This window comes from Canis aureus, chromosome 28 (genome assembly GCF_053574225.1).
Source record: "Canis aureus isolate CA01 chromosome 28, VMU_Caureus_v.1.0, whole genome shotgun sequence".
Classification (NCBI taxonomy): domain Eukaryota; kingdom Metazoa; phylum Chordata; class Mammalia; order Carnivora; family Canidae; genus Canis; species Canis aureus.
In genome coordinates this window covers 2,114,357-2,139,610 of record NC_135638.1, presented here as the reverse complement: position 1 = coordinate 2,139,610, position 25,254 = coordinate 2,114,357, and the positions used below count along the sequence as shown (strand labels likewise).

Sequence of the window (25,254 nt, the reverse complement as noted above, 5' to 3'; positions counted from 1 at the left end):
GTCTCCTTTAAACATATTTATTTACTTATTAAAGATTTTGTTTATTCATGAGAGACACAGAGAGAGGCAGAGACACAGGCAGAGGGAGAAGCAGGCTCCCTGCGCAGAGCCCGATGTGGGACTCGATCCCAGGACCCTGGGGTCACGCCCTGAGCCGAAGGCAGATGCTCAACCACTGAGCCCCCCAGGTGACCCTCTTTTAAATTCATTTAGACTAAACACCTTCCTCTGTGCTCTTCACATTCCATATACCTTCTGGCTTCATTCTTACCAAAGGATTGAAATCTGTCTCCTTTAAAGGCTGCAATGGAACCTACAAGATAGACCATCTGCAATCTACCTTTGAAACTGACCCCCCCCTCCCCCCGCCGGCACAGCAAAGGTGTTCAAAATTGTTGACAACGTTTTGGCATTGTGTAAAAAACTCCTATGAATCTACTCTTAAATGGTCACAGATTTAATCATTAGATTCAACAGTGACTTCATTCAAGTCCTTGAGTTGTGTCCTATTTCAGACCTACTAACCTAATACTACCACAACTAAGTCATATTAAAGAGAAGAGGAACATTTAAAGTCTAACAGCATAGTCTAAATTCCAGTATTCAACTCACAAACTGATGATACTGTACCCTTTTCTGGCCTCCACTATAAAGATTCTGATTATTCCTGAATTTGTCTCCTCTAATCATGGGTCCTTATAAAGCCCCTTTGCTCCCCACAAGGGTAGGCTCTATCCTGAAAGCTGTTCCCAAGAAATTATATGATAATACAGGGCTCCAAACTATGACTCTTTTTCTAATTACACCAAACATGCCAGCCAATTAAAGGTTTACTGTCCTACACACTGTGCATCATGGAAGAAGAAATAAAAACAGTCCATAAACACAAAAAGAGGCTCAATCCCACTCATAACCCAAGAAATGATAATATGACATTAGGATATTTTTTTCACTTACGAGATTAACAAAAGTTTTTAAAATTTCCTCAGGCGCAGTACTACTGAGGATACAGGGAAATGGTGCCCTTATACACTACGGAAGATACGGGTACTCACTGATCTAGGTGTTTTATCAAAAGAAATTCCAGTTGAGTGTATGAAGACGTGCACAAGGATGTCCAACACAGCACGGTTTACAACACACACACACACACACAAAACTGGAAAAGCTCCAAATGTCTACCATGAGGAACTGGTTGGACAATTTATGATAACCCATAATATGCTAGATACCTGGGAATAAGGAGATAGATCTAAATATAGTGATATGGGAAAATGGTCAAGATATTTAGGCGTGGAAAGAGTGGAACATCATAATCTCATTTGTTTCAAATATATATCGCATTTCATCAAATCTAAGATGCTACAGACCTTAAGACACATCTTCATTTTATGTGCCACTGGAAATGAGAAAGGCTGCTAGTTACCTCACGGCATACCTCTGATTATATGACATCTCAATTTCAGAGACATAAAATATACTAAACCATGTTCATCTTTAGATTCAATGAAATATAGTATAAACGCGTAATCACAGACACTTGTGAACAAACACGTAAGCATACACACAGAAAATAAAATTAGAAAAGTATATACCATGGTGTCAACAACTGTTATTTACCTTTGAGAAGTACAATCATGGATAATTTTTCACACTTTACGCTATCTTTAAACATCCAACAAGTATTCACTCTGTTAGGCACTGATCTAAGTGCAGGGAAAAAATATACAACATGAGCAAGGTCCCTGTTCCTCAAGTTTTACACCCTAGTTGGTCAGGAGTGAAACAGAAAACAAAATTGAGAACCAAATAGTAAGTCAATGTTACGATTTTTAAAAATGATTTACAAAAACTAGCTGGGAAGCTATTCAGACTGGATGGTCAGGGGAGGCTTTTCTAGAGCGGAACTGTTCAGCGGGTAAGTGGGGACTACACATACGGACAGGTGTGGGGACAGAGAAGGGTACTTCAAGCAAAAGGAGTAACTGTGAAGGTCCTAGGGTAGAAAGAGCTTCACACTTTTAGGGAACGGAAAGTACTTATTTATTCCCATCAAAATCAACTGCAGAATCTACTCCTTTGGACACAGAGTTATTAGTCAGCTCGTGTGCACTGCAATCAGTTCCCTATTGTTGCCGCTACTGGAATTAGGACCATCTAAATTGGACAGTACTTTTCACATTTATTACCTTCTGATTTTAACGGTCTCAATTTCCGATGAAGTAATTACAGAAGTTTTTATATCTCCCAAAGAAGCTAGTATTAGCTGAAATGTGAGCTGAAGGAGAAACTAAGGCACACGGAGAGAGATTCAATAACGTTCAATGCAGAACAGCCCCGAAGTAGTTCTACTCACTGGGAGTCCAGTAACCAGCTGAGCACTTTGAATGCAATACAGTATGTCCTACTCACGGCAACTTTACAATAGGTATGCATTTTATTAGCTCCATTTTATAGATGAGTAAACAGATAAAAAGAAGTTAACTACTCTGCCCAAGGCTGTCACAGAACTAAGGCTCCAATCTGATCCCTTGGTGCCATTACCAGTGTATTAGGGTACACCAGTCACTCCTTACGGCTCCACTGACTCTATAAGAACTAAGAAAGCTACTGCTGACCCTTGGACCTTTACAGCAAACCCTACAAAGAAGAAAGAAGAGAATACTAGATTCAGCAAATAATCTGAAATAATAGGTCATCATGATATATTTAGTCAGACTCTTGAATGTTTCGTTCTGCAAATTCTGCAATGTATTAAGCCTGAATTTCTGCTCATAAATCTTGTCCCATTTAAGAATGACGCAACAGAAGAAAAGCTTGTGCATCATTAAGTGGTATTTGGCTAGAACAAATAGCTTTCAAAGTTTGACAGTGACCCACATAAAGAGTACATTTCATACCGCAAGGTTACAAATACATACTCATATAATTCTTTCAACTATAAATAATGTATTCTATTATCTCCATTTCTTTTAATCATAGTCACGGTCCACTTGATTGATTTTCACTAATGGATTGTGACCTACACTGGAAAAACAATGAGCATGAAGAATTTCAGAACTTTCCGTTATCCCTGTTGGTCCTAAAATATTTTCTGTATGTGTCTGATGTGAAGAAGGGAAGCACTGAGCTTAAAACAACAACAGCAACAACAACAACAACAACAAACAAATAAAAAACCCACCTCAGGAATACAAAAATGCGTCCTCCCCTCCCCCCCCCCCCAACACACACATAGGAAAGAGATAGCTGGGTGTCCAGCAGGGACGGCATAGACAGGGATGGGAGAAGAGAAGTTACCAAAAGGGAACTCAAAGTACCACTTTTAGCTGGGTTACTGCTGGGTACCCCAAAGCAAGCTGCTCTGGTAAACTGGATGAGGGTACTACCCTTTGGCTCAGGGCCTCTGCTTTCCCCCACACCCAAATTTACCACCAGCACACTGACCTCTTTTAAAGGCTTTTGTGGCAATATTACAAGATCACTCGGCCAGGCCACGCAGTGTGCCCTCTGCATAACTTACTCACTGAGCAGCACAGAGAGGAAGCAGAAGACAACGAGAAGACAAGGCCCAATTAGATTTCTGCCTACTTTTCTTAGGAAGGAATACCAGTGGCCATAGGAAGAGGTAAGACGAAAGCTTCCGCATTCTCTGGCAGAGATGACTTCTTTAGGACAGTTTCCAAGAAGTAAAATTACTAGGTCAAAAGGCATGAATGTTTAAGGCTCTTGCTACCTTTTACAAAATTTCCATTCTGAAGCGTAACACCAACGTACCAGGCAGCACAAGGACTGTACCCATCCCATCTCGTCTCACATATTTTTCTTTAAAAATATAAGTAAACAAGATAAATTTCAAAAATGGCATCTCATTTTATTCATTTACTTCTTTTTAATGTATCCAACATTTATTGAATACTTTTTAGATGGCATCCATATTCCTTTCCTCTCAGAGCACAGAATCTACTGGAGGAAGCCAACAAGGAAGCGAACAACAGGTGATTCTGAAAGGTGAAGTGCCAAGAAGGAAGTCAACGTGTCACCAAACTAGGAAAAACTGAGTGATTCTCAAAGGCCTCACTGAGATGCTGCTATACACGGAGTCCTAAAGCATGGGGAGTCGGCCATACAGAGGAACTAATACTACAGACAAAGGTCCTAAGACAGCAAAGAACAATACAGTACTTTTAGTTTAATGAAATCTTTTATTTCATAGCTGTCTAGTGAAGGCAACATTAGCATGTGTTTATTGACCCTGTGTATTTCTAAACTTGTATATTTAGGGTTTATTAATTTATATGAGAGTGTTTTACACAGAAAGGCTATAAACCCATTTATTTCTTTGCTGTAATAAGCTGGTATATTAAGCTGTAATTTTATGGTGTTTGACATAGAAGCAGTTTTATTTCTTTAGTTAAACTTACCAATATATTCTTTTGCGATTTTTCTTCCATTACTCCTAAGCTCTCCTTATCCAGAGAGCAGATGCACCTGCTACAGGTTGCCTCTGCTATCAGAAAGTAGAGCATTCCTAGGAAACCTTTTGTAAGCCGAAAGGCTTAAAGCAAAAAAAGCCTTTTAAATCCCCATTAATTTACATAGAAAAATTTTTGAGTGTTCCCAGACCCCCAAAACCCCCCACTTTAGGCTTTTCTGATACCTTAGGACACATCTTGCTAATGGATATACAAAAATAAATCAAGATAAAACATAGATGCTTTATCAAAGACGCAGTCAAAACTACGACAGCTTGATGTGCAGATGCTGAGCTCCAGGAAAGGAGCTTGGTGGTGCCACTCCTGCTGCTCAGGGTATGCACTGCCTCTCTAATGGCTCACTGCAAAACAAACACTATTTTCTCTTTTTTAGTATGTCTTTTAAAGTAATCTCCGTGCCCAACATGGGGCTAGATCTTGATCAATGGGCTTGATCTCAACCCCGAGATCAAGAGTCGCATGTTTCAGTGACTGAGCCAGCCAGGTACCCCAAAACAGACACTATTTTTTGCTTGTTTCACCTTTTTCCATAAAAGTAAAAAAAAAAAAAAAACTTCTTTGGGCTTCTTTCAGCTGGCAAAAACAGGTACTAATGTAGGTCTTTCATAAAAGTGAGTGGTGTAATGCAAAGTTCAAAAGGTGGGGAATGCCTGTATTTATTATTTATATTTAGGAAATGAGCTTTATATTTTTTATCCATCTGAACTTTATTGATGTAGTTTTTAAAAGTGTCCCCCCTTTTAAAAAATATTTACATTTTAGGGCAGCCCCGGTGGCGCAGCGTTTAGCGCCGCCTGCAGCCCAGGCGTGATCCTGGAGACCCTGGATCAAGTCCCATGTCAGGCTCTCTGTATGATGCCTGCTTCTCCCTCTGCCTGTGTCTCTGTCTCTATGAATAAATAAGTAAAATATTTTTTTAAAAAATATTTACATTCTAAAAGAACTAAGCAACTGCTTCAGAATCACCAAATACCATGTGACCTCAGGTTTCCTCACTTGTAAACGGGAACAATAATAGCAGCGACAACTATGTTAGGAAGAGGATTAAATGATAATGTGTGTAAAATGTTCATCAGCACATAGTAAACAAGTGGTAGCATTTATTAATGGTATTAATAATCTAATCTGTGAATTTACAACATTCTTTATATTAAACTCTTATATATTCTAACATCTGCTTCTCGGCTGTTTGGTCAAATCCATTAACCTGTTTTCTTATTCTTATGTGAGTACCATGCACCTGGTCAGACTAATCTAGGCTATATTCCCATAACTTAACCTTTAAAAAAAGTCTTACCCATGGGGACCCCTGGGTGGCTCAGCGGCCTTCGGCCCAGGGCGTGACCCTGAAGACCCGGGATTGAGTCCCACATTGGGCTCCCTGCGTGGAGCCTGCTTCTCCCTCTGCCTGTGTCTCTGCGTCTCTTTCTCTTATGAATAAATAAATAAAATCTTAAAAAAAAAGTCTTACCTAATCTCCTCTGTTTATCTGTCCAGATGAAGTCTCCATAGAACAGTGGTTCTCAACCCTAGCTGCACACTGCAACCACAGAGCTTTAATTCTCAGTATACCAGAAAAAATAGCCATTGCAATTTACTGAGTCCTATTTACTCCTTATATTTAATATTTTAAACCATTTTATGACTACTTTATAGAAATGAGAATAAAGGAATAGAAAAAATGACTTTAAGAACAATGTTTATAAAAATTTAAACATAGAAAATTTCTTTTTCCACATTTCCCCGTTATTGATGTATATATATCCCCCCCCCCAAAAAAAAATCACCCTTTGAATGCAACTAATTGCTCATAAGCTATCATGCATCAATATGTAATACATTCGCTTCTGTCTTTAGGAATACCGTTTAATGATTCTGAGTTTGCAAAAGCTCATCAGGAAAATCATCTGAACACTAAGCCTGAGATTTTACTTAAAATGATTCACCAACATTATTAGTTTAAGTGTTGCTGTTTCTTTATACTCATCTTCTGATTGTCTGGTAGCTCTGAAATGTCTAACTTTTCTGATTTTTTTCTTTGCAGTTAATGATAGAAAATGAAAATTTAAAAATCTAAATTCTCAAATATGTTAAACGAAGGGTTAAAAAAAAAGAGAAAAGAAAAAGGATGAATATCTCCAAACTTTTTTTGTATCTTTTTGAAAGATTATGCAGTACTTTGGGCAATGCCACAATAAAACTGAAAGATGATATAATACTGATGATTTATTTTATCCTTGTATCATCCTTCTAGCCAATGACCTCAGTCATCCATTTTTTTTTTTTTTTTTTTGGTTAAATAATTCTTAGGACATTGAAATAGTGAACAGCTTCAAAATACAGAAAAGTAAGGTCAGTAAGATTCTGTACTATAGATTTATACATGTCTTATGACCCCAGATAGTGACTGCAAGCTAGAATGAATTTTATTCTATTTTTTTTAGTAATTTTCCTTTTTGTTTTACACATCTCTAAGAAATAATAAGTTATAAAATATCAATTACTATAAATAATTTGAACTACTTAAAATAGAAACTCAAAAACCAAAATGGAAGCCAATGGACTCTGATGATAAAGGGTTACAGAAATACTGATCCCTAGGCCCCTCCTTCAAAATAAAATATTCAGATTTTATTGGTTTGCAATATAGGAAGTATGGCTGGATACTGGAATATCTTATGTAATTTTTTTTAAGATTTATTTATTTATTTGAGAGAGAGAGAACATGAGCAGGGGACAGGGGGCAGGAGGGAGAGAAGGCTCCCTGTTGAGCGGAGAGTCTGACATGGGGTTCCTCAGGACCCTGAGATCAAAACCTGGGCCAAAACCAACAGTTGGACACTTAACTGACTGAGCCATCCAGGTGCCGCTGGATTCTGGAATATTTTAAAGCTCCCCAGGTAATTCTAATGTGCAGCTAACATTCAGAACCATTTTTCATTTACAATATATAAATTAAAGAACAAACAAAATCCACTAAAATTTTTATGTAACTCATACTACACCCATACATTAATTTAGCCTAAGTTAACATTTTCATAAGCTTTTTACAAAGATTTTATTTATTTATTTGAGAGAGAGAGAGAGAGCATAAGCAGGGTACAGGGGCAGAGGGAGAGGGAGAAGCAGACTCCTCACTGAGCAGGGAGCCAATGTGATGCGGGACTTGATCCTCAGACCCTGCGGTCATGACCTGGGCCAAAAGCAGACACAACCAACTCAGCCACCCAGATGCCCAAGCTTTTTTTTTTTAAGATTTTATTTGTATATAATCTCTACACCCAATGTGGAACTCAAATTCACAACCCCAAGATCAAGAGCTGAATGCTCCAATGACTGAGCCAACCAGGACCCCAACATCTTTGTAAGTCTTTATTGTTCCTAGTCAGGTTAATAGTATCTCTTCCCAAGGTTTCATCTCTTCTTTTGTGGCCCAATAATTTTGCAGGTTTCTTCTCACAAGACAATTACGCATTTCACTTTTGGGGGGTGGGGGTGGAGGAGAGGGTCAGAAGAAAGAGAATCCTAAGCAGATTCCACGCTGGGTGCAGAGCCTGACCTGGGGCTTGGGGCCTGATCTCACAACCCTGAGGTTATGACCTGAGCTGAAATCAAGAATCAGATGCATAACCGACTAAGCCACTTGGGAGCCCCTACACATTTTTTAGTAGGTTCCCAGGTATTTCATATTTTTTGTTGCTATTTTGAATCTAATCTTTCCCTCATTATATTTTCTAATTTGTTACTAGTATTGATCAGAAAATTCCTGATAATTCTGTCTTTTCTCCCCCATGTCCAGTCATTTCACAGAATTCTATAAATCCCCAATTTTCCAAATGACTTCCCCTTTGTCCAGTGAACAGTGTCTGGCAGTGCTATTTCATAGCTAAAAATATAAGAACCATGGAAAAAGGATACAAAAAAACCCCTTTAAATTTTATAAAGCTAGATGTGTATACTCATTTAAAAAATTAATCCAAAGTTTCAAGTTATCTCCTTCACAACTATAGTGGACAAGAGCTGCATTTGAATTGTCCAAGCTCCACTCCAGGCTTCCGGTAACATCTTGTTTCTGAATGTTTTCCAGTGGAGCATCTACCACCTGTTAAAAATGTAACATTAGAAGAGGCAAAAAACTCTTCTAAAAAAGAGACAGAGTACCATTTACAATGGAGAAGAGAGCCCAGCTGTCACAGAATACTATGGCCCAATTCTTACTGAAAATCAAAGCTTATCTCATCTTTACAGTTGAGTTTATTTTATTTTATTTTTTTTTTAAATTTTATTTATTTATGATAGGCACACAGTGAGAGAGAGAGGCAGAGACATAGGCAGAGGGAGAAGCAGGCTTCATGCACCGGGAGCCTGACGTGGGATTCGATCCTGGGTCTCCAGGATCGCGCCCTGGGCCAAAGGCAGGCGCTAAACCGCTGCGCCACCCAGGGATCCCTACAGTTGAGTTTAAAACAAAACAAATCATCTAATTAATTTCTTACATGTACCCATGACATCTGAGATCAGTGAATGTCAATATTCGACCATGCAATATAGTTGGAAAAACCAATAAACTATGAACCAAAAGACTTGGATTCTAGTCTCAGTTTAGGCACTACAATAATACAGCTCAAAAAATTTACCTTAACTGCTAGGGAGGTGGAGGGGAGAAGGAGAAGCAGTGGCAGTCACTGCCTTAAATAAAGTAATCTCTAAAGCATCTTCTGTCTTTAAAGTAATAAATTCTGATTGTAGTTGGGCCATGTTTCTAGTTTACTGCAAGCCTGACTTGGCTACAAATTTTCAATCAAAATTTTGATTGTGTCTTTGTATCAATCCAGATTTTAAAATCTGTGGTTAACTGCTGAATTGAGACTACAGAAAAGGGAGACAAGCAGAAAAGTGAGGAAAGAAGAGGAAAAAAAAAAAAAAAAGGCAACAAACTGTCAGAGATACATCCTCCCTGGGCAAATGTAAAGGTATTAAGGCAAACTACCCCTTCTCCTAATACAGGTAAGTCAAATCAACAACTATTCTGTGTGCCTACCGTATGCAAAGGACAGGACCATTCTCATATTCAAAAGTTCTATAGTATAGTAAGCATAACAACCATAATCAGGAAATTCTAGGTAAGATTTTCAATAAGGTATTAGGATGGTAAAGCAAAGAATACTTTAATTTGCTAAATTTTAAAGTAATTTTTAAAATTCTAATTCCAGTATATTTTACTTCTCCCATCATCAAGAAGAGACAAAGTTTTGTTCTCCCCTTTCCAATAGGATTTCTGCCACTATGACAACCAAGTACACAACATGTATTCTTTTGTTGAGATATGATTAACATATAACATATTAGCCTCAGGTGCACAATGTTTTGACATTTGTCTACATCACAAAATGATCACCACAGTTAAGTCTAGTTACCAAGTGTCACCATACAAATTTGTTTTCTTGTGGTGAGAACTTTAAGATTTACTGTCTTGACTTTAGAATGTGCACAACATTATTGACTACTGTCACCATGCTATACCTTCCCATGACTGAAGTTTGTTCTCCTTGACCCCTTAACCCATTTCACTCATCCTCCTGACAACCACCATTTTATAATTTTTTTTGTTCATCTTTGCTTTTTTAAGTTCCAATTATAAGTGAGATCATGTAATACTGTCCCTACTTGACTTACTTCATTAGCATGACATGCTCAAGGTCCATGCATGTTGTCACAAATGGCAAGATCTCATTCTTTTTTATGTCTGAGCACTATCCCATTTTATATATAGAGAGCCATTCTAACAGGTGTGAGGTGATATCTCACTGTGGTTTTCATTTGCATTTCCCTGATGATGATACTGAGCATCTCTTCACAAGCCTGATGGCCATCTGTATGTCTTCTTTGAAAAAATGTCTATTCAGATCCTCTGTCCATTTTTTATTCAAATTGATTGGTTTTTTTTGGCTATTGAGTTGTAAGAGTTCTTTATATATTTTGGATATAAATCTCTTATCAGATATATGATTTGCTACTACTATTTTCTCCCATTCAGTAGGCTGCCTTTCTATTTTGTTGATGGCTACCTTTGCTGTGCAGAAGCTTTTTAGTTTGAAATCTCTTGTAGGCAACATATAGATGGGTCTTTTTTGTTGTTTAAACCTACTGGTTTATTTTTACTTTTGTTCCCTTTGATACTGGAGTCAGATCCAAAAAAATTGTTGTTGAATGGATGTCAAAGGGCTTACCATGTTTTCTTCTAGGAGTTCTATGGTTTTAGGTCTTACATTCGAGTCTTTAATCTATTTTGAGTTGAATTTTATGTATGGTAAAATTCTTCATTCTTTTGCATATGGCTGTCCAGTTTTCCACATACCACTTTTTAAAGAGACTGTCCTTTTCCCATTACATATTCTCACCTCTTTTAGTATGGTTTGAAATCAGGGAGTGTCATGCCTCCAATTTTACTCTTCTCTCTCAAGATTGCTCTGGCTGTTCAGGATCATTTGTGGTCCCATACAAATTTTAGGACTGACTGACTGTTCTATGTCTATGAAAAATACCATTGGGATTTTGGTTAGGTACTGCTAACCAAGGTACTGAATCTGTACATTACTTTTTGAAATATGGAGATCTTAAGAATATTCTTCCAAACTATAAGATGGCATATTTTCCCATTTATTTATTTCTATGTTCTTCAGTTTCTTTCATCAATGTCTTATAGTTTTCAGTGTGCAGGTCTCTCACCTCCTTGGTTAAATTTATTCCTAGGTATTTTATTCTTTTTGATGCAGTTGTAAATGGGGCTGTTTTCTTAAATTTTTAAGAAGATTTTCTTAATTTGAGAGACAGTGAGACCCAGAGAGAGAACACGAGCAGAGGGGAGGGGTAGAGTCAGAAGCAGACTCCCCACTAAGCAGGGAGTTTTATGCGGGGCTGGATCCCAGGACTCTGGGTTCATGACCTGAGCTGGAGGCAGATGCTTAACCACCTGAGCCACCCAGGCACCCCTTAATTTCTCTTTCTGATAGTTTATTGTTACCATATAGAAATGCACCAGATTTTTTATTTTCTATGCTGCAACTCTACTGCATGCAATTATTAATTTTAATAGTTTATTTGGCAGAGTCTTTAGCATTTTCTCTATATAAAAGCATGTCATCTGCAAATAATGGGTTTTACTTCTTTCCAATTTGGACAGCTTTAATTTCTTGCCTAACTGCTGTGACTAGGGATTTCCAAAACTATGTTTAATAAGAGTAATTAGAATGGGCAGGCATCCTTGTCTTTTTCCTAATCTTAGAGGGAAAGCTTTCAGTTTTTTAAAAAAAGATTTTATTTATTTATGCATAAGACAGACAGAGAGAGAGAGAGAGAGAGAGGCAGAGACACAGGCAGAGGGAGAAGCAGGCTACATGCAGGGGGCCTGATGTGGGACTCGATCCCGGGACTCCAGGATCATGCTCTGGGCCAAAGGCAGGCACTAAACCACTGAGCCATCCAGGGATCCCCCAAGCTTTCAGTTTTTTACTCTTCAGTACAATCTTAGTTCTGGGCTTGTCATACATAGCTTTATTATGTTGATGGATATTTTCTCTATACCCACATATTCAGAGTTCTTGTCATAAATATACACTGAATTTTGACAAATGCTTTTTCTACATCTGTTGAGATTGCCATATGAGTTTTATCCTTTATTTTGTTAATGGGGCATATTACATTGATTTGCAAATGTTTAACCATCCTTGCATCCCTGGAATAAATCCCACTCAACTATAGTGCATTATCCTTTTAACATAGTGTTGAATAGGGTCTGCTAATATTGTGTTGACAATTTTTGCATCTGCGTTCAACAGGAATATTGGCCCACATTTTTTTTTGTGTGATGCCCCTGTCTGGTTCTGCTAAAGATAATGCTGGCCTTGTAAACTGAGTTTGGAAGCATTCCCTCCTCTTCCATTTTCTGGAAGGGTTTGAGAAGGGTAGGTATTAACTCTTTAAATGTTTGATAGAATTCATCTGTGAAGCCCTCTTGTCCTGAGCTTTCGTTGGGAGGCTTTTGATTACTGCTTTGATCTCCTTACCTAATCTATCCAGATTTTCTATTTCTTCATGATTCAGTCTTGGAAAATTGTGAATTTCTAGAAACTTTTCCATTTCATCCAGGCTGTCCAATTTGTTGATGTATAAGTGTTTATAGTAGTCTCTTTGATCCTTTGTATTTCTGTGGTATCAGCTGTAACTTCTCTTTCATTTGAGTCTTCTCTTTTCTTCCTTGTGAGTCTAGCTAAAGCTCGGTCAATTTTATCTTTTCAAAAGTCAGCTTTTAGTTTCCCTGATCTTTTCTATTGTCTCTTTAGCCTCTTTTTTATTTACTTCTGCACAGACTTTTATGTCCTTCCTTCTACGAACTTTGGCTTTGTTCTTTTTCTTTTAGGTATAAAGTCAGATTATTAGAGAACTTTCTTATTTCTTTTTTTTTTTTTTTTTTTTTTTTTAATTTATTTATGATAGTCACAGAGAGAGAGAGAGAGAGGCAGAGACACAGGCAGAGGGAGAAGCAGGCTCCATGCACCGGGAGCCTGATGTGGGATTCGATCCCGGGTCTCCAGGATCGCGCCCTGGGCCAAAGGCAGGCGCCAAACCGCTGCGCCACCCAGGGATCCCAGAACTTTCTTATTTCTTAAGGTAGGCCTATAATGCTATGAATTTCCCTCCTAAAACAGTTTTTGCTGCCCATAATAGACTTTGGTAAATTGTACTTCCATTTTCATTTGTGCTAAAGTATTTTTTTTTAATTAAAAAAATTATTTAAGTAGGCTCCACGCTGGGTATGGAGCCCAGTGGGGCCTGAACTCTGAGATCAAGATCTGAACTAAGATCAAGAGTTTGGCACTTAACTATGTGAACCACCCAGGAGCCCCTCAAGGTATTTTTTCTTCATTGATATCTTCATTGACACACTGGTTGTTCAGTAGCATGTTGTTTAATCTCTAAATATGTGTCGTTTTTCTAGTTTTCTTCTTACAATTGATTTCCAGTCTCATACTACTTGGTCCAGAAAGGATGCTTGATAGGATTTCAATCTTCTTAAATTTTTTGAGACTTGTTTTGTGGGATAACGTATGATCCATCTTGGAGAATGTTCCATGTGCGCTTGAAGGGAATGTGTATTCTGCTGCTTTTGGATGGAAAGTTCTTTATGTATCTATTACGTCCATCTGATCTAATAAGTTAAGCTGATGCTTATTGATTTCTTATCTAAGTGATCTATCCACTGATGTAAGTGGGGCATTAAAGTCCTCTACTATTATCATATTGCTGCCAATTTCACCCTCTAGGTCTTTAATGGTTGCTTTACATATTTAGGTGCTCTTATGTTGGGGTGCATAAATATGTACAAATGTTATAATCCTCTTGTCGGATTGACCCCTTATCATTATGTAATGCCTATGCCTATCTTTTTTCTTTTACTACAGTCTTTTTTTAAAGTCAACTTTGTCTGACATAGGTAGAGCTACCCCGCTTTCTTTTGGGTTCTATCTGCATGAAATATCTTTTCCCATCTCTTCACTTTCTGTGCATGTCTTTACATCTGAGGTGAGTCTCTAGTAGGAAACATATAGATGGGTCTTTGTTGTTGTTGTTTAAACCTATTCAACTGCTCTGTCTTTTGGAGAATTTAGTCCTTTTACATATAAAGTAATTATTGATAGGTACTTATTGACATTTTGTTAATTGTTTTCTGGCGGTTTTATTGTTCTTCTCTGTTCCTTTCTTCTTTTCTTGCTCTCTCCCCCTTTAATAACTTTCTTCAGTGTTATGCCTAAATTTCTATGTTTTACATATCCCTAATAAGTTTTGCTTTGCCATTACAATGAGGCCCACATATAACATCCTATATGTAAAAAACAATCTATTTCCATTTGATAGCAACTTAAGTTTAAATGTATTCTTAAAACTCTACACTTTACCACCCCACCCCCAGTTTTTTTTTTTTAAGATTTTATTTATTCATGAGAGATGCAGAGAGGCAGGCAGAGACACAGGCAGAGGGAGAAGCAGGCTCCTTGCAGGGAGCCTGATGTGGGACTCGATCCCAGGACTCTGGGATCATGCCCTGAGCCAAAAGCAGATGCTCAACCACTGAGCCACTCAGGTGTCCCCCATGTTTTGTTTTTGATGTCATCTTATTTTGTGTATCCTTTATCAGATTATTGCAGTTACAGGTTAAAAAAAATACTTTTATTTTAATCCTCGGATTAGCTTTATAAATAATTTATCTACTGTCTTTATTATATATTTACCTTTACCAGTGAGATTTATATTTCCAGTGTTGTCTTGTTATTAATTAATGCCCTTTCTCTTCAGCTTAAAGAAGTTCCTTTAACATTTCTTATAAGTCTGGTTTATTGGTGATCAACTCCTTCAGCTTTTGCTTGTCTAGGAAAACTCTTTACCTCTCCTTCAATTCTGAATGATCATTTTGCCAGATAAAATATTCTTAGTTGAAAGCTATTATCTTTCAGCACTTGGGATACATGGTACCACATTCCCTTCTGGCCTGCAAAGCTTCTGCTGAAAAATATGCCTTATCTTGTTACCAGTTGTTTTTTCTCTTGCTGCTCTTAAGATGGTCTTTAACTTTTGACATTTTAATTATAATGTTTCTTGGTGTGGATCTTTTGGGGTTCATTTTATTTGGAACTCTCGGGGATTCCTGGATATGGATGTCTGTTTTCTTCCCAGGTTAGGAAAGCTTTTAGCCATTATGTCTTCAAATAAGTTTTTTGCCCCTTTCCTTCTCTCTTCTCTCTCTGGGACCCATAAAATGCAAATGTTATTCTGCTTGATGTTCCATGGGTCCCTTAAACTATCTTCATTTTCTACAATTCTTTTGGCTACTCTGTTTGGATGAGTTACACTGCCCTGACTTCTAGATTACTGGTCCTTTCTTCCGCTTCATTTAGTCTGCTGTTGAATGCTAGCTCTAGTGTATTTTTCAGTTCAGTTACTATGTTCTTCAGTTCTGTGAGTTTGTTAGGTACTTTCTTATTTTTCTATCTCTGTTGAAGTTCTCATTATATTCATTCTTCTCTCAAGTTCAGTGAGCATCTTTGTAACAATTACTTTAGCAGGGCAGAGACCCCTAGCTTCTCCAGGAGTGGCTCCATTTGTGAGATCCATCTTGAATGTGTGTTGCCACAATGGGTGGGGTTTCTGGCAAGACTGCACATCTGCCTCTTCTACCTGTCTCAATGTGGCTCTATTACTGCCTGCTATGAAGGGGTTGTTTGGCTAGTTTTCAGATCTTATTCAAAGGAAATTGTTCCATAGGTAGCTATAAAGTCAGTGAGTCCATGGGCGGGGGGTATAGTTCCTATACCATCATCTTGAACACACCTTCCGTAACATATATTGTAGAAATTAGTAGTGATTTTTAAAACGGTTTGTTTCTTAGATAAGAAGAAAAAAGGGATGAGCATTTATATTTTAAACTCATAAGCTGGACTGAGAGAATTGAACAAAATTTTGAACCACATTTAGAGAGTAGCCATAGTAATTTTTTAAAAAGTCTCTCCTAGACAAATCTGCCTATTATTGAAGAGTAAACTCAAATGCATTATTCTATAGGTGTAGCCAGAAAAGGAAAAAAGAAAAAGAACATTTACTCAACATCTATACACGTGCTAGGCACTTCCACATTTTACTATTTTTATGATTTAAATTTTGTTAAGTGGTAATTACATACATTTTACAAAAAAGTGAATTGAGTCATATACAGTTAAAGTTTTCCCACTATCTCACAGCTAGTTTTTATAAAAATGCATGATTTTCTATTATACTTTGCTACCTTCAGAAATAAATATTACAGAAATATTTAACTTATCTAAACCTTATCATGTATTTAGGGAAAGCCACTGATAAGAGGAAAAAATGAAATTATCATATGAAGTATAAAAATGCTAAAAGTGATCATTCAAATGCTAAAAGGAAGTGAAAAGTAAAGCTGTGACTAATTTAGGGTGTCAGTAAAAGGCAATTTCAAATAGGTTAGGTTTGATAGAGTAATTTTACCAAGGTGTGTAAGAACCAAGCCACAGTTGAGGATTTTAGACAATTTGGAAAACCAGAAGACCTGGGAGTTACAAAAGCTCTTTAGAGAGGTAGGAGACAGATGAAGAATATGGACCTCAAGTTTGACTTTTCAAATTTAAAAAAAATTTTTAAAGATTTTATTTATTTATTTGAGAGAGAGAGAGAGAAAGCAAGCAAGAGAGGGAAATCAAGAGAGAGCACACATAAATGTGGGTAGTGGCAGAGGCAGAAGCAGATTCCCCGCTGAGCAGGGAGCTCAAGGTGGGGCTTGATCCTAGGACCCTGACTGAGCCACCCAGGTACCCTGACCTCAAGTTTTAAGCAAGACTTTCAGATTTCAACTAGCACTTAAGGCATACAACACAAAGCAAGATTTAAAAAAAAATTTTTTTTTTTTTTTGAGAGAGAGAGAGAGAGAAAGAGTGCCTACACACACATGGTGTGGGAGAGGGTGGGTAGAGGGAGACAGAGAGAAAGAATCTCTAGCAGGCTCCATGCCCAGTGCAGAGCCCGATGCAGGTATAATCTCACAACCCCAATATCATGCCCAAGCCAAAATCAAGAATTGAATGTCCACCCAAAAGCTCCAAGATTAATATTCTTTAACTACACCATCATCAGGTAATCCCTATTCAAAAACCAAAGGTTCCCTGGCCAACCAAATTAAATCTAAAATCCTTAATCTGGCATTCAAAGCCCTTCATGGTCAAGCCCCAGCCTGTCCTAGTCTACTTTTTCAAGTTTTACCTCTTTCTATATGTTCTCTCTGTTATAGTCAAACCAGAATACCAGCTATTCCCAGAGTATGCTCTGAGTTTCCTCACCTACCTCTTGAGACCAATATGCGCCTCCCCCTCACCACGCTATTCTGAAATTTTGCCAATTCTTAAAGATGCAGTCAGTTAAGTAGCCTCATAATTGTTTCATCTTTAAATTCTCATACCATTTTATCTGTACCACTTTATGGCACTTATGTTCTACTAGGTTTTGTTTATGTTTTTATTCTTTATTTTTTTAAAGATTTATTTATTCATGAGAGCCACAGAGATAGAGAGAGAGGGGCAGAGACACAGGCAGAGGGAGAAGCAGGCTCCATGCAGGGAGCCCGACATGGGACTCGATCCCAGGTCTCCAGGATCAGGCTCTGGGCTGAAGGTGGCACTAAACCGCTGAGCCACCCGGGCTGCCCTACTAGGTTTTATAAAGATTTGTATACCTGCTTTTCCCCCAAAAGATTGAAGGTTCCTAGAAACAACTCTGTGCTCTTTAAAGCACCTACAATAATGCTTGCACATATATATGCCATGAATCTGTACTGAGTATGACCAGCAGTTAAAAGCAGCAGCAGCTTCTCAACCTAGAGTTTGACAAAAATCAAAGGCTTCATTTTCGACATCTGTACTAGTATTCACAGAAAACAGGAACCACACCCTACACATCAATTGCTTCACTAGACTGACAGATTTTAAATTTACAAGCAAATGTCCGGGTGCATTTAACTAGTATCTAATTATGAATTCTAAGTATTGAGCACGGCAGAGCCTATTTAAAAAAGAATTCAATCTCATGATAATATACAAAAATGACTTCTTCTCTTGCCAAGAAGCACAGCTGTTTAGTTAGCAAATAAAAAATGATGATGCATGCATATATTCACCACCAACAAAATTTAGATAAAAAAGTGCATCATTTCAAAAAGTATCTGCACAGGGACAGCTGTACAGTGCTGACTGCTGTAAAGAAACCACTGTATAATAATGAAAGTAAAGCTAGTAAAGCCCAAATAAATACTACTGTGGAGCTGGTTATTCCATCACATCCCTAACAAAGCAATTACAATCTTCTCACCACACTGCAAGGTTTCACACTTTGTGTTAGAGGGAAAAAAGAATGAAGGAGACACTGGGATTTAAGACATGCACCATAAAGTTTTAATAAAAGTACAATGAGATAAGCACTGTGATAAAAAGAGTAGCAAAGAGGTAAGGAAGCAAAAAAGGAAGAGTGAAGGTATGGCTTGAAGAATGTAGCATTTGAACATTTGAAACGAGTGTGAAGAGTAAGTGGAACCTCAAAGGCAAAACAACGGTAAAGGTACAAAGCTCTGCAAGAAAATGTGTGTTAAGAAAATTTACATGTACAGAGACAGCAGAGGTGAGAGGGAGTTAGTAGAAAAATTGGAGAAAAAAATAAGACCAGATCTTGTTGGTTCCTGAAGAGTTCTTTGTGAAGCTTCTGGAAGGAGTGGTCTGATGAGTTGGTAAGAGTGAAGTTTGCAACAGGAAAATAAAGAATAGAGATCAGGTCAGGACTGCTCTAACTACAAGTGGAAGAAGAAAGCTGAAATAAACCCACAGGTTTCTGGTCTAAGCAATAGGGAAGCCAGTAAAACCACTATTAGTTTTCCATAAATTTGAAGTCGTAGCAAACATTTGTTGACCATTTACTCTGTACAAAGCGGTAATGAAACAACAAGTACTCTAACAATCTCTGTGAAGGTGCAGTCAGTCGAGTAGCCTATAGACAGCTATAAATCCAAGTTTACATGCATAAAACTACATGTAATTCATGAGTGACATATTAGGGAGTGTGTCTACAGGAAAGAGAAGATGGGAATAAATGATAAAGAAAACAAAACATAAGACAAGAAAAGAGTGTGATACCCACGCAGGTGCTATGAGCTAAGGAATATCATTAACTTAAATCTGTGCACTGAGTCTAAAGGAGCAGAGAAGAAACAAACCAAAAACAAAAATAAAATAAAATAAAATAAAATAAAATAAAATAAAATAAAATAATAAAATAATAATAAAATAAAATAATAAAATAAAATAATAAAATAAAATAATAAAATAAAATAAAATAATAAAATAAAATAATAAAATAAAATAATAAAATAAAATAATAAAATAAAATAAAATAAAATAAAATAAAATAAAATAAAATAAAATAATAAAATAAAATAGAGGTGAAGTCCAGGGGCAAAGTGTTTAGTTAGGAGGTAACTGTGGCAGGGGGAACATCTAGAAACAACTGTAAAATGACTAGAAATTCAATCTGGGCCTTAAAGTCAAAGTAGCAGGTCAAACTGTTTAGGGGCGAGGGTGAGAGGGAGACAAGGCGGACAGACGATGGTGCACAAACCTAAGCCTCAGAGAAGGAACAGTCGCACCCCGGCTGGAGGAAGTAGGGCCAGGAGACAGCACAGCGGGAGAACAGAAATCTGGTAAGACGCAGGAGAGTCCAACTGCAAAGAAAGTATGCATGAGACTACACAGCTCAGACACTGAACAGGAAGACTAAGGCTTTCAAATAGGAAAATATTAGTCAGTGCACAAAAGCAGGACACAGGACAGGCTGGAGAGACCACTGAAGCTAGAGTGAAGGCAAACAAAAACAAAACAAACCCCCAGAGGGTTTGTTTGAGTCACAATAACTGACAGCAGAAATAAAAAGGGGAAGAGAGATGTACTGAGGTATAGAGGACAGGGTTTAGAATATATGGAGGAAAAGTGAGTGCAAGGGGACTTCAAAGGTCTAAGCACAAGCCATTGGCAGACACTAGCTTTGCTTCAGGAGGGAGAAGGGACCGTGGAGTACCCTCAGGGTATCCGCCAGACAAACACAAATGCTGGCATCACCAGGGAGCCCCAGGCCCGAGAGACTGAGCAGTGCGGCAGGCCTGCTGGGGGATCTGCGGAGGGACTAAGAGGGCAAAGGACTGAACTCTGCGGGAAAGCCTCGTCCAGAAAGCGAGAGACCAGCAAGAGGAGAGAGAAGGAGGGAAAGAGAGCACAAAGCACCTTTTCAACATGCTTTCCTTTCACATGTCTCACAAGTCTCAGAGACTAAATAAATAACCTTATTGTGCCAAAAGGTCACAATAAGCATTGAAACACGTGGAAAAATTGAAGACTAATAGTAATGAATGTATAATAATAAAACGCTTCAGAAAGCACTGCCCTTTGACCCTGGAATTTTTAACCAGAAACTTATCCTGAGAAAGAAAAGTCTTGTGGAGGAATAGGGGGAGGGAACTATTTCTAATAATGAAAAACAGAATCTAAATTTCTATCCATAGAGAGGAATGGCTAACTATACCACGAAAAAGCCAAATGTCTTAAAAGAATATATTTTACCACATAAAATTTTTAAATGTCAATACTGAAGGGAAAAAGCATTAAAGAAAAATATCTGTAACATAGGAAAGGTGGGGACGCCTGGGGGGCTCAGTGGCTGAGCGTCTGCCTTCGGTCCAGGTCAGGATCCCAGGGTCCTGGGATCGAGTCCCGCATTGGGCTCCCTGCATGGAGCCTGCTTCTCCCTCTGCCTGTGCCTCTCTCTCTCTCTCTCTCTCTCTCTCTCTGGGTCTCTCATGAATAAATAAACAAATTCTTTAAAAAAATGACAACGGGTCAATATTTTTAATATATAATATTAAACCAGTAAGAAAAAAAAGGAAAATACCCCAAAGAAAAATGGCTAAGATACAAACGGCAATTTCTAAAACAACAAATAAAAATGACCAGTAAATAGAATAATGTTGGTTCTCAGTGCTAATCAAAGAAATAAAAGTGAAATGATGTATTATTTGCCTCTCTCACATTAATAAACAGCACATGCAATATAAACTTTTTTTTTAAAGTCTGGAAATATATACACCAAAAATATAGTGCCACTTGTCTCTAAGTACTAGGATAAAATATTTTTAAATTGCCTAATTATTTTATAATGAACACATATTCTCTCATACACAGAGAATACTTCATTGCTGAAGTAACAAAATGCGAAGAACAGATAGAAAAATTCAGGTGTACAAATAAAAAGTTATAGGTACAATTGATAAAAATATGAAAAAACAGTAAAGATCTTTTTAATTTCCCCCAACTATTGTCTAAATGAAACAAGTATAAAGAACTAAGTATAATTCTACCTAAAAATAGAAAGGATGAAAAAGTTGATGCAAAGAAGAAAACAGAAAATTCACATCACAAAATCTTAATCATTTTTAGAAGGAAGCAAATTTATCTCTACGGGTCAAGCGTTTCAAGATCAGGGTTAGCAATCTGAGTTAGACTGAAAACACAACAGAGAAAAGGAGTCAACTTGAGTCAACTTTGGGATGAGAAAAGGATCAGAGAGCAACTAGTACACAGGCCGCTGGAAAACAAACCCTCAACAGTCACCGAAGCTGTGGCTTTTTCCAGGGGTGCTGGGCAGAAAAGGAAATGGTGGTATTTACAAGTTGAGAATTGACCAGATCTAGAGAGCCAAGGTCAAGGAGAGGACCACGAGGTGCCAGGGAGTTCACAGAACATGAACTGCAAGGCTCAGCACCGGAAAGAAGACAGAAAACAGCCTGGGAGGCGACAAGGAGGACAAAAAGCTGGTTCATCAGGTGTGATGGAAAACAGCAACACAGGCTCTTGAATCAACACCTCCGGTGAGTTTAGGCCTTGAGACAGTTCAAACGATGACAAAGGTTAAAAAACTCGGTCATCCATGTGGGCCGCTCACGTGGAGCGGAGGTGGAAGTCACTGGAGCTGGCCCACCTTTCTGGTCTGAAATGAATGTACCTGTTACGTCAACCTCTTACATCCTTCATTTTCCTCTGACTCAGATACATGCTTTCTCATCTGACTGATAGAACTTGGGTGGCACTTAACCTCTCTGCACTTTATTCAACCACAAAATGAAGAGTAAGGAGATGGGAGAGTCAGTTCTATCAATGATTCTCAAACTTGACTGCACATTAAAATCACAGGTGCTTTAAAACAAACAAACAAGCAGGCAAAACTACCTATGCCTTGACCCCCAAACCCAGTAATTCTGACTTGGTTCTTGGGTGGAGTTCAGGCATCAGTATTTTTAAGAAGCTCCTCAGGGAATCCTAATGTGTAGCCAAGCTTGAAAAACTAAATTACTTCTTTCTAAAGGTTACTTCCTTTTTTTTTTTTTTTTTTTAAGATCTACTGATTTGAGAGGAAGAGAGAATGCGCGAGTGCATGTGTGCACAAATGAGCGGGGGGAGGGAGAGAGGATCCCAGGCAGACTCCCTGCTGAGCGTGGAGCACCACGCAGGGCTTCATCCCACCACCCGGACATCAGACCAGAGCCTAAACCAAAAGTCAAATGCTCAACCAGCTGTGCCACCCAGGTGCCCCTAAAGGTTGCTTCCTTTTTAAAATTCTATGATTCTAGGTAAAGGACAACCACTTTGTTCATTTACTAATAAAACTACTGTGCACCAAGCACTCCCACAAACGTCTTTCAGTAAATCCTCACAACACTTTGAGGCATGTATGTGTGTCCATCTCACACACTGTGAAGCTCAGAGAAATGAAGCAACTCGTTCAAGAGTCACAGGCCAGGAAGGCACAGAGCTAGGACACAGGTGTGTTTGCTCCAGTCCACCCTACCTGCAACCTGCTGTCTCCAGCACGCACAGCAACTATCTGAATGCCTTCTCTTCCTGCCCAGGACCTCAAAATTGGGACACCAGTTTGTGGTTTGTGTATTGGAGAGAAAACTAATTTGGGTGGGGGCAGGGAATTAACAGTACAAATTCTACAGTAATCTCATTGTAGAGTTAGTAAACACCTTCACCTAGAGAGCTCTGCAACCCGACACGGCACTCTGAAAGTCTATCTACGAAGCATACTTTATTCAGTTAAGCCAACAAGAACACTGCTATTGAGCATGCAGCTGGCGTACAAAGAAGGTTCTCAAAGATAAGCTTATCAATAGAAAAGCAATTTTTATATGCTTTGCATTAAGTAAGGCATTCTAAACCAAACTCTAAGATAATTCTGACAAAATAATAACTGACAGAGAAATTGAGTTGTTCTATCAAAGAGCTTAAATGTATAAACACGATCTTCAAATTTATCCTCAGGAATTACATCGATTTCCATCTAGCACAAATAGGTTCACTCACACTTTCTAATTATTATTATTTTTTTAAAAGATTTTATTTATTGATTCATGAGAGACACACCACAGAGAGAGAGACGCAGAGACCCAGGCAGAGGGAGAAGCAGGCTCCATGCAGGGAGCCCGACGTGGGACTCCATCCCGGGTCTCCAGGATCGTGCCCTGGGCTGAAGGCGGTGCTAAACCACTGAGCCACCCGAGCTGCCCACACTTTCTAATTATTATTCTTTCATTGACACATTGCTTCTTCTTTGTTGATTATACTTAAATCTATTATCTACTTGGAAATTTCATAAACATTCAAATTCTGTATTCCCAGGCCAAAATTCATTGAGTTGGCAAAATAAATTCTCCCCCAAAAAAAGGAAAAGAAGAGAAGAAAAAAAGTATTAGGAAAGATTTAACTTCTATGCTCACGGAAAGGGCAATTTATTTTATTTTCAAGATTTTATTTATTTTAGAAAAAGTGTGTGTGAGCATGTGAGCGAGTACAGAGGGGAGGCGCAGAAGGGAAGGGAAAGGATCTCAGGCCGACTCCTGGCTGAGTGCGGAACCCCACCCGGGGCTCGATCTCACGACCCTGAGATCATGACCTGAGCGGAAATCAAGAGTTGGACGCTTAACTGATCGTACCCCCCCCCCCAGGCTCCCCTGGAAAGGGCAATTTAATAAGACATTCATAAAGTACATTTACAAGGAACACAGGAGTCCTCGTCCATTCAAAGCTTTCCTGAGCGTTCGCTCCGATCTCCACACAGGAGGGATGAAGAAGCTAAGCAGGCTCCGCAGGTACCAGGGCAGCCCAGTGTGGTGCGTGCTGGACTGCAGTGGGGTCAGTGGATTAGTCTTGGGGAGAGGAAGGGGCTGGGGTAAGAGCAGCCCAGAGGAGGTTTCGCAAAGCACAGGCTCAAGTGAAAAGTTCACTACAAGATTCCTTGTAAATCGGCTCTCCGGGAAATAAGTAAACTGAGGAACTAAAATCAGAGAGAAGAGCCACGACAGGGGAAACCAGGTAGGCCGAGCCGGCCGGGCAACAGCGACGAGGGTCCTGGAGTCAATGCTGTAGGGAGAACCAGGGGCTCAGGGTCCTACAGGCCTCACTTACATACCGGTTTGGCGGCTCAGTTTAAGAAGTTCGCTAAGTCCCCTCACTCCTCGGTTAACTCTTCATCCAGAAAAACAAATGTGTACCGTGGTGTTTGCTTGACAATGAAGCCACACAAGAAGGATTTTTTTTTAAGAACTAAGGAAATTAGGGGCCCCGGCGGCTCCGTGGTTGGGGCGTGACCTGGCGGCCGGGCCCAGTGGGGGGGGGGGGAGCCCGCTTCTCCCTCGGGGTCTCTCCTGAGCACATACATAAGTGAAGCCTTAAAGAAAAGAACTACGGCAACTAGGAACCAAGTCTGAGCGTGACCTCCACTCCCACCTCTAGACTAGGGCGGGAAGTTGTCCAGGACGTGTCTTAGGGTCTATCCTGCGGCCCGGGGAGCCCGGGGTGCCGGGGAGCGCGCAGCCCAGGCCCTTCTCGCGGCGCCGGCGCGGGGCGCACGGTCACCCGGACCCCAGGGCCGCCGGCTCCGCCCGGGACACGCCTAATCCCTCGGGGCTGCCAGCGCCCGGGCGGGGTAAAAACACGAGGCAGCTTCCCTGGCCCGGGCTGACCCGCCGCCCCGAGCCCCCCCCCCCCCCCCCCCCGGCGCAGGTGCAGCTCCCCCGGCGGGCGCGGCGCGGCGCGGGGCGGGG

The 25,254-nt window shown here is 39.3% G+C and overlaps 1 protein-coding gene across 2 annotated transcripts in view; it reads right to left on the bottom strand.

Moving 5' to 3' along the window:
- Nucleotides 1-25,254, bottom strand: part of PLEKHF2 (pleckstrin homology and FYVE domain containing 2) — a 30,318-nt gene that overhangs the window by 3,478 nt on the left and 1,586 nt on the right. Inside the window, exon 1 of one of the 2 annotated variants that reach the window (XM_077876192.1) lies at nt 24,621-24,916. The exons of the other annotated variant lie outside the window; for it this stretch is intronic. The gene's annotated coding sequence lies outside the window, so the exon portion shown is untranslated. Of the gene's footprint in view, nt 1-24,620; nt 24,917-25,254 lie in introns of those variants that run through there. 2 annotated transcript variants of the gene reach the window in all.